Source organism: Sapajus apella, unplaced genomic scaffold (assembly GCF_009761245.1).
Source record: "Sapajus apella isolate SASKATOON/1434 unplaced genomic scaffold, GSC_monkey_1.0 scaffold1, whole genome shotgun sequence".
NCBI classification, from domain to species: Eukaryota; Metazoa; Chordata; class Mammalia; order Primates; family Cebidae; genus Sapajus; species Sapajus apella.
In genome coordinates this window covers 73060859-73071647 of record NW_022436941.1, presented here as the reverse complement: position 1 = coordinate 73071647, position 10789 = coordinate 73060859, and positions in this window count along the sequence as shown.

Here is a 10789-nt window from a genome sequence, read left to right as displayed (position 1 = left end):
GATCTCAATTAATTGTACAGTTACAGATTGAACTCCTTGTTCTATCCTTTCCCCCTTCTCACTACTACACTTGACCAGACTTAAAAAATAAACTGTGGTGCCTAGAACTATGCACAATATTCTGGCTATTCTGTGGAACACAGAGGGACCCCATATTCTGTGCTCCAAACAATACAGTTATCTTCTCAGAATCTGCCCTCATGTTGAGCTTAAGGTCAACTTCCTTTCTCATGAACTGGTATCAAGATGTGAAACCCTATCCTGTACTTATTTTTAATGAAAAATGTATATTTATCCATAGGAAATTTCTCCTTGATGCTTTAGTCTCTAGTTTGTATCTTGATTCTGACATCTTTTGTATTTGCTATTCTACTTAGTTTTGTGTTATTCTTGAATGTGACAAACAGGTCTTCCATATGTGTTTATCAAAATTATGGCTAAAATTGAATAAGATATGGGAAAGGCCCAATATTCATGGCCTGCTGCTGGGGACCTCCCTCTCGAGGTCCCTCTGTGCTCTGTGTACCACAGAACACCTGGAATACTGTGCTCAGTTCCTAGGCACTCCATTTTAAGAAGACTGATCCACTGGAGTAGGTTTGGTAGATGGCAGGTAGGACGTGAGGGAACCTGGAAGTCACACCATTTAAAGAGGTGGAAGGAACAGGGACCAGAACCTAGAGAATGCAGAACCAAGGGAAACAGGGTGGTTATCCTTGAATATTTGAAGGCCTTTAGGTAGAAAAAAGAATGACTTGTGTTTTGCTCCAAGTAACAGAATTAGGAACACTATTGCTTGGGGATAAAGTGTGATGGAGTATGGTCACATAACCCCAAAATATGCCCCTTTTGTTTACTGAGTATTTAAAGCTAGAGGAAATTGTAAAAAGCTCAGAAACAGAAAGGTTTCTCTGAGCTTCTGCTCCATCTCTCAAAGACCTTCATGTGGCCAGTGTCCTGCCCTATGCATGAAGGGAAGGCATGTTATACAGAGAGGCAGAGAAGCATCTGAACAAACAGACCTGGATAAGCTTCCCCCAGTTTATTACCCTTAGGTCAGAACCCCTTTTTGTCCAGTCATACTTCCACATGACTGTCCATTCTTTGCCAAACCTAAACATAAAAATTCATTATTTTCTCCAGGTCTTTGGGTCTTAATTTCCGAAGGCTCTCATCTCACATAAAACTTAGGTTAAATAAATTTCTTACTTTTTTCATTTGTTAATCTGTCTTTTGTTATAGGGGTATCTGCTATAAACCTTTGATGGGCAGGAAAATATATTGCTTTTTTTCCCCTGCAAATTCCAAAGAACAACCCTGCCACAGAACTGTCCCATAGACTGGTGTAGTTTCCAGGCCACTAAGAAAGGTATAATGTAGGAGTAGGACATTGGATTTTATTTATTTAGTTATTTAGTTTTTGACACAGAGCTGGAGTGCAGTCATGCAATCTCGGCTCACTGCAACCTTGACCTTCTGCACTCAAGCAATCCTCCCACCTCATCCTCCTGTGTAGCTGGAACTACAGCTGCACACCACCACATCTGGCTAATTTCTCCTATTTTTTTGTAGAGACAGGGTTTCATTATGTGTCCCAGGTTGGTCTCGAACTCCTGAGCTCAAGCCATCTGCCTGCCTCAGCCTCCCAAAGTGCTAGACATGAGCCACCACACCTGGCCTAGATTTGATATTCTTTCTGTAAACTGTTTCAACTCTAACATTCTACAATTTCCCTCTCTCAAAGTCTGCCCTCAAATCTCTTTCATTCAGACTCTGGCATAAATGACAGATGATAATTTTGTAGCCTCCCCAGTCCCCTGGAGCAAAATTTTAAAGTGTTAAAGCCATGTTGAAGAGTTAATTTGCTAGCTCGTGGTGTGAGGCATTTTAGCCTATGGTTGGAGTGAGCCTGGGAAGGTTGGGAGTCCTTTTCCCTGCCTTGTATTCGCACGGACACAGTGGATTTCTTTCCCCCGTGAAGCTCAGAGCCCTTTGCTTTCTTGGCACAAGGAAAAATTCTACAAGAATAATGTATTTGTCGTTAAATCCGCTCTTCCAGCAAAGGCTGTCATTGCTTCCCATGGAACATCTTTACATCACAAAAGCATCAGCCTCCTTTTAAAATGAAGGAATGAATGAACCAAAATGTCAATGCTTTTATTTCTTTTGATCAAAAGCCATGCTTACTGTAATAAAAGACAAACCAGGGTAACTGAGTATACATGAAAGAGAAAGGAAGTACCTAGTAAAGCTTACATTATAAAAGCTCCTTTGGCTGACAGATATGCCTGTCTGGATACGAAATTAGCATTTCAGAGCCATACAATTTATGTAAACAGTAGCCACTAACATATTTTATCTTGGTCACGTGCCCAATCTGAAAAGAAAAAAACTTGAGATTCTCCTTGAGAACAACTTCTTGATGGAGCTTTCTGGATGATTTCTCATGAGACTGTACAGGCGGTGGGTCACCTCTTTAGGTGGTGGATACTTTAGATCTAATCATCATGACTACTATCTGAGCACCACTGGAGTCTGGGCTCAGGACCCCCTCCCTAGCTCCCGGGCTGGCTGCCACCTCCTGAACAATGGGTCTGACAGCTGTCTCCATGCAGTCTTGCAGCATCCAGCTTGACTGGGAATGATTAGCCCATCCTGACGAAGCTCTTCCCCCACTGAGACGCGCTGGCAGTGCTTTCCTTTGGAGACAGCCCGTGTGTGCTCCTGGCAGGGCGTTTGCTGTTCTCGTAGATGTCTGGGGAGCTTGGCCAGAACCAGCCAGGCCAGCAGTTTATAGTAGTGCTTCAGAACAAATGTGTGGTTTATTGGGAGCTGGGGGGAAGGGAGTGGGGGGTCGGGGGTTGTCTATACTTAGTGTAATTCCATGCAGGGTGAGAAAACAGTAGGTGGAGTGAGGAGGTTGGGAAAGAAGTGGGATAAAGATGAATCCCAAGCAGTTAGAGTGTCTGGGGCATCCAGACCCTGTTTATTTGGCTTTGAGTCATGTCAGGGAATGTTTACACCCTCATAGGCCTTCAGAGGACCCACTAGGGTCAGCTTCACTGCAGTTTCCTGGTGGCCCTTTGATAGTCTACAAACCAACTGGAAAGCAAAGACCACCATCAAAAAAAGGCCCTGGGCAGCAAGCAGAGCCTGCCATCCATCCAGAGCTCAGCCAGAAGGAAAGTTACAGCCAGAGGCTCCAGCCACCAGGTCTCAGAGCTACAGGCACTTTCACACGGGGTAGACAGAGATGAGGTGGGAGCTGATGCATTAAGCCTGAAAGGTACCAAGAAAATGATCATGGATATTTCTATTTGACACGTTATTGTGTTTTTCTTTTTAAAATATTTGAGATCGTTCTAGACAATTTCTCATTTCTAGCAACAGAGTGATCTGAACCACTGATCTGCTTGGAAATCAAGAGATTCTGTTTATGGATCTGTACTAACAACTCTTTCACACTATGGGCGGGCTTTAGCAGTGCAGTTTCCAGAAAATATATGAAATTTTAAGAAGGCGGGGGGGAGAAAGGGAGAGAAAATAATTTGGGAGTAATATGAGCCTCTCGGAAACCTATAAGATCCAAGAAACCTCAGTCCCAAATGACATGCAGAGCAACTTGTAGGTTCATTTACTGACTCTAAAATGGTCTCATTCTTACTGAATAGATTTTTGTCCTGTTTCTTTTAAAACCTAACCCCTTTAGCTGTCAGCAATGTATTTTGAAATGACATTAGAGTGCCCTCTTCTAATTGGTAAAAAGCAATCATCATGAGAATGAGTCACTCTGGGACCCAGACATCCCCTCAGTGTTCAGTTTCCTCCAGAAACACTTAGGTACAAAAGTGGGTCAGAAGTGCCTATCATCCCCGGCATATTATTTCTTGTATGTTTAAACCAACATTTTTTTGTACTTATAAGGAATTGTTACACTAATCATTTTTTTGCCAAATTGGTCATAATATAATCCACCTACCACTGACCAACTACAGAAGAAAAATTAAACAAACGTTTTGCTGTTGTTATCCTTTTTTTCCTAGGGGTTGAGCTTCTGAAGCCAGGAGGTCACTTGGATTATGTATACAACCTTGGTAATTGCATTCCTACATTCTACAAAATGCCACGGCACTCACTACAGTCCAAAATAGCTGTTGCAAACAATGACAATTACTGCCCAGACATTTCCAAACACAGCAGGTTACTGGCTGAAGCTGTGATGGAAACCCTAAAAAATATATAAATATTTTGAAATGCTCTGTAAATCAAACTGATGCCCCAGACACAGAGTGGATTGTCTTGAAGCAGCTGAAGTCATTTGGAGGCTGTGAGGCTTTGTTGACGGGTGTTGGAAAATGTTGAGCCTGTTAATATTAAGCCCAAATGTCATAATTAAATGATTTTTAAGTTTTCTTTCTCTCCAGGAATAGAGATCTCAGTTTTGTCTGATCACTCTCACCCTATAAAGGCCTCTACTCTACTGGAAAAAAGATGACAAACCCTTAATTCCCCCACTGCTTTCATATGTTCAGTAATTCCAGCCTCTGATGAGTGCTATTGGGTGACTGTGACAAGTGTTTATGGAAGGGAGATCTGAGGCCACTGCCTGTGGCGATCTGAGAGGCCTTGAGGACAAGCAGCTGGGGTCACAGAGCAGCAATAATGGCTGCCAAGGGGCCAGAGCCACAAGGAATCTTGCTTAAACATTCCAGCAGCTTCTGCCACTCTGGGCCAGCCTGTGGATGTTCAGCTTGCAGAGTCATGGGGCTTTCTGTCTTGTTGGGCCAATTTTCCCATGGTGACTTTGACTTCTGGATGGAGGCTTCTGTGTCTGTTGGGGTTGAGGGGTAAGGTAAGAAATCTGACGCTAATACAATCCCACCGGCAGGGGCGACCTACTGGAAGGGCCAGTCTCATCTTGAGACATGAAAGAGCCTGCTTCAGACATCCACATAGGGCAGGCCTCCCTCCACTACCCTAAGGTAATGGAAAATTAGAATTAAATCCGGGACACAGGACCGTCTCCTCCAGGGAGGAGTGCACCTAGGATGAGTCTAGGGAGTTTCTTGTCCTAATGAATATACTTGGATTTTAGACAAATCTCTGAATTCAAGTAAGTCATTTCCTTTAAATGATGCAAATTATTAAAACAAAAGCAATCCACCTATATTCTAATTTATTAAGAAATGTTTGCCTGGCACGGTAGCTCATGCCTGTAATCCCAGCACTTTGGGAGGCTGAGGTGGGTAGATCACGTGACCTGGAGTTTGAGACCAGCGTGGCCAACATAGTGAAACTCTGTCTCTGCTAAAAATACAAAAAAATTAGCTGGGTGTGGTGGCATGCAACTGTAGTCCCAGCTACTCAGGAGGCTGAGGTGGAAGAATCACTTGAACCCGGGAGGTGGAGGTTGCAGTAAGCTGAGACCGTGCCATTGTATTCCAGCCTGGGCAACAGAGCAAGACTCTGTCTCAAAAAAAAAAAAAAAAAAAAAAGAAAGAAAAAGAAGAAATATTTGTGCCAGGTGTTGGCACAGAGGAGATAGCTCTTAAATAAAGATAAGCTGAGTAATACATTCCCATTGTAATTGAGCATAGTATTAATTTATTTAAATGATTTGCTGGCTTTTTATTTTGCATATGGCATGTCCAGTGCATTGTTTTCAGCTTCCCAGAGAATAAACTGCAGGGAGAATGTTACTATTATGCAGTAATCAGGAGGTGGGGAGGGAGCACGGTTAGTACAGAGGATATTTTCTTGGTTTATCACTCTTTTTTTTTTTTTTTTGAGACAGAGTCTTGCTCTGTCACCCAGGCTGGAGTGCAGTGGTGCTCCACTCGGCTCACAGAAAACTCCACCTCCTGGGTTCAAGCAATTATCCTGCCTCAGCCTCTCAAGCAGCTGGGATTACAGGCCTATGCCACCATGGCTGGCTAATTTTTGTATTTTTTTTTGTAGAGATGGGGTGTTACCACGTTGGCCAGGTTGGTCTCAAACTCCTGACTTCAAGTGATCTGCCTGCCTTGGCCTTCCAAAGTTCTGGGATTACAGGCATGAGCCACCGTACCCAGCTGGTTTTTCAATCTCTGAAGCAACTTCATGAAGCTTCTTGGTCCTCTGTGATTATGCCCCATGGTGAGAACTCACTGCTTAGAGACTGCCTGCTTTTTGTCACATCAGTCTTATAAATCATGGGCAGGACTCTTTTAGTTGCTTGCAACGTGGATCCAACTTGGCTTCACTAGAAAAATGAAATTCACAAGTCATGCAGCAAGAAATAGAAAAGGACAAGGTATACATTCCTTGAGAGGCCTAGCCTCTTGGGTCATAAGCCCACTGTGTGGCATTGCTACTAGAAGAGGTAGAAGAACTATAAGAACTGTGGAATGTTGGGACTATAACCATGTTGTTTGTTTTAGATGAAAAATATGTCCCTGTGGTTTATTCCTCTGTAATAATCCATGAAAAGCTTAATTTCTCTCCAACTTGAAAATGTTTAAGATATTTAAAGACAGGTATAAAGATTAAGAAATTGTCTTAGGACTACTATAACCAAGTACCATAGGACTGCTATAACAAAATACCATTCAGGACTAATATAAGAAAATACCGTAAACTTGGTGGCTTTTAGGTAGCATAAATTTATTTCTCACAGTTCTGGAGGCTGGGAAGTCCAGGATCAAGGCACCAACAGATTCTGGCGAGGACCCTCTTGCTAGACGGCAATCTTTTCTGTGTCCTTACAAGGTGGAACAGGGAAAACAAGCTCCCTCAGACATCTTTTATAAGAGCACAAATCCCATTCATGAGAGTGGGCCTAATCACCTCTCAAAGGCTCCACCTCTTAATACCATCACATTGAGAATTAGGTCTCAACATATGAATTTGGGGCCAGAGATCCATAAGCATTCAGACTGCAGCATAGAGATCTTCATGCCAAATATTCTCTGATCCAAGACCTCATTCTTGAATGTTGTCTCCTTATCATGATATTTTTATGTGTTCATTCTCTAATTTATCTGTGTCTGTTACTCTGGGGTTTCTAACACAGTCTCCAAATACACCTTTATAACCTGGGCAACATAGCAAGACCTTGTCTCTATTAAAAGTTAAAAAAATTAACCAACATGGTAGTACACATCTGTATTCTCAGCTACTCAGGAGGCTGAGGTGGGAGGATTGATTGAACCTGGGAGATCAAGGCTGCAGTGAGCTATGATCATGTCGCTGCACTCCAGCCTGGCTGACAGAACTAGGCCCTGTCTGAAAACAAACAAACAAACAAACAAACAAAATCAAATATAGCATGAGTGAAGAGTTGAGAAGTACTGCATTGCTGAAGGAAATGTCTAGGTTTTCTCTCTTACCATTTTTCTAATATGTATATGTATTTGGGAAATACCTTTTCCTGGAAGTATTTTGAAGTGTACGTCCATCTGTCTGTAATTACTATACAGAAAAGAAGACCTAATTAACATTGCCTTTCTTGTACTATCTAAATACTATTTGATGCCAGAATATATACACATATTCTGAAAAATATACTGCTTAGAAGAGATAGAGCTTCCTCACCCCCTTTCCTAAATAGCACATTTCATTGTTAGGAAGATTAGTGAGAGGCTTCAGCAGTTTGTTTTCATTGTTTTCCTCTCCTTTACTAAACTACAGTATTTGTCTTGCACATGACAAGTCCTATCTTGACGTTTTAATTCAAGGACCATATATTGAGTGACCATTATGTGCAAGATATTGTGTCAGACACAAGTCAGTGTTGTCTTTAAGTGGTAGTTTGAGGAACTTCTGCTTTACTGGCTGTGCACTGTCCCTACTGCTTAGGAAATAAGAGCTAAGATTTTTCATCTGAACTGCCAGGTTCTTGATGGTTAGTTAAGGGTATTAGAATTGCAAATACAAGTGAACTCAAATCTAGTGTGAGTTTAAAAAGGAGAATGTGGTATAAGAATTTAGGAGGGTCTCATGGAATAGCAATAAAAGAGCCATGATTCACACGGGACTGGATTCAGACTCGGTGATGCTGTCTGGAACAAAGGCAGACACTCTCTCTGTGGCACCAGACAGATTCTCTTCTTTGGCTGTCTCTCTGTGTCTGCTTTCTCTCTTATTTATTTATTTATTTATTTTAAAATTAATTTTCTTTTTTGAGACAAGGTTTCACTCTGTCGCTGAGGCTGGAGTGCAGTGGCACAATCATGGCTCACTGCAGCCTCGACCTCCCAAGGTAAAGCGATCCTCCCACCTCAGCCTCCCACGTAGCTGGGAACACAGGCATGCACCACCACACCCGGCTAATTATTCTTTTCCTTTTTGTAGAGACAGGGTTTTGCTTTGTTGCCCAGGCTAGTCTTGAACTCCTGTACTCCAGTGATCCTCCCCACTTGGCCTTCCAAAGTGCTTGGATTACAGGCATAAGCCACTGAGCCTGGCCACCTCTCTATTTAGATCAGCTTTCTTTATGCCTCCACACACGGCAGATGTCCACCCCACAGAGCACAAGTGTATGTGTCCTGCAGGTGCAGCCATACATATAGATGGGCTGAGTTCTGGGAATCCCAACTCTGTATTCCCAGGGAAATTCCATTGGCGCATCTACAGCAAGGTTCCACGCGATCGCTGTGGGTGCAGTGGAAGGCCAAGCCGCTACATTGACTAGGATGGTGGGACAGGACCACCTTGAGATCTACGACAAGCCAGGGTAATGATGGAATAGCCCTGGGTTACCTGCACCTTATAGCTGACATATAGGATGTCATTCGAACCTCAAATCAACACACAAGGTAGGGAAGTATGAGTTTCACCTTACCTAGAGGGAACTGAAGCCAGTGATGTACAGACAGGTTGCAGAAGCAGAGGTGGGACTCAGCTCTTATGATCCTCATCCAGTGTTCCTTCTGCCAGTGTCACCTTGGCCCTCTCGTTAACCATGCTTGGAAGATTCTTTTCAAGACAGGGCCACTGTGCTTCTGAGGGGACTGCAGCCAAGTTTCTGAGGCACAGGGCTTGGAATATAATCTTGTGTAATATTCCAGGGAACAGATATAAACAACTGTGATCATCCCAGAGCAATACCATCCAAAGCCCATCTCCCTGGGGGACTGTCCCCATCAACAACAATCCTGTCATTTTGGACAGCTGGTGTGCCACATTCAACATGCCATGTCTCTAAGGACTGGCAACTTCTCCTGGCTTTGTATTTTATCCTATTTGCTGGCTTCTAGAGAATTTTTTAAAAACTGAATATTTGGCCTATTTGGTTAAACTAGTTGGCTTCCATTTCATTTTTTTTTAAAAAAAAGCAATTCAATATATTAATTTTTCATTTTACTGATGATCTCCTTGGCAACCATGCTTGTAGAGGAGCCATTTCGTTTTCTGGTTAAGTTGGACTAGGCATTTCAAACTGTCCCAGACTAGCAGCCCCTGTGGGCACTTCCATGGGTTCTGAGCAATATGCTCACTTTCAGAGATGGGGCTGGGCTGAGCCAGCCAGGTGTGGAACCTGTTGTTCACACCTGTGTTAACCAGTGCCTCAGATGGCCAACAGACCACTGAGGGGTGAGTCTCTCCCATTTGCCAGGCTCAGCATTGCCTGTGGGGCCTACTGGGGACTGGGGACCTGTGTCTAGTGTCTGTCTGCTCCCACCAGCAGAGGACACTGGGGAGGTGTGGCCACACTCACCTCCTGCTTGGCTGTTTGCCTGCCCCTTTTTGGAAACATCTCCATTTCATGTTGCCAATCATTTGCCAACTTAAATTCCAAGCCAAAGCCATGTTGGGCCTTTGAATTTTTGGGATCTTTGGCAGGTGACATTTGTATCAGAAGAGTCCCATGGAAGAGGCAAGAGGCCTGACACATGTGTCCCTTGGCTGCAAGGCAGGAAACCTAACGCTGGGGCTATTTGCACCCTGCAAACATGGAAAAGCAGGCTCACACCTCCATAACTCAACCTCTTCTCCTCAAAGATGGGGATGATGTGGTCAGTCAGAACTTTCTGAGGCCACTGGACACATTCAGGAAGTGTGTTCAAGAGTACCTTGGCCTGTGGGATAAAAAGCTCCCTGATCACAAACAAGCATGATTACTTATCATTTTGTTACGGCTTCTCGACCAGGCCAGACTTGGACTGCTGGCTGAATTGCATTTCTCTTCTCTTGGATTGAGTGCCTGAACTATTCAGACAGCCAGTGTGTCCTTCCTTCTCAACAGCCTGCCAGGTCTCCAGTGATATTTATTGACCAGCCTGGTGCACAGGGCACACCACTGGCAGCTTAGACTACAAAAAACTTTCCCAGTACAGATTGTTTCTCACTCTGTGTTCAGCACAGTAACTAGAAATTAGCAGTCAAAAATAAGTTGAGATCATCACGTTGGGCTGTTTTCTGTCTGGCAAGTATGTGCATTCTGGTCTCTGCCACAGGCTCTCCTAGTAAAAACCCACTCTCATTCCTTCTGCCTGTTCCACAGCCCAGGGGACAGCAGCCTGCATTTTGTGGGCAGCAGCAGCTCCCATGACTGTACCTATTTTGGTCAGACACTGAGGGAACAGGAAAGAATTCCTATAGAGTTACACAGGGGAAGAAGGGATCTGCCCCAGATTTAGCAACTTACACATCTCAAGTGAGACAAAGAGAAAATTTTGAAGATTGGAATAGAAAAGAAAACCAAGAATAATGGAGAATGTATTCACATGGGTTAAAGATTCCAATCTTCAAAATTTAGCAACTTACACATCTCAAGTGAGACAAAGAGAAAATTTGGCAGATTGGAATA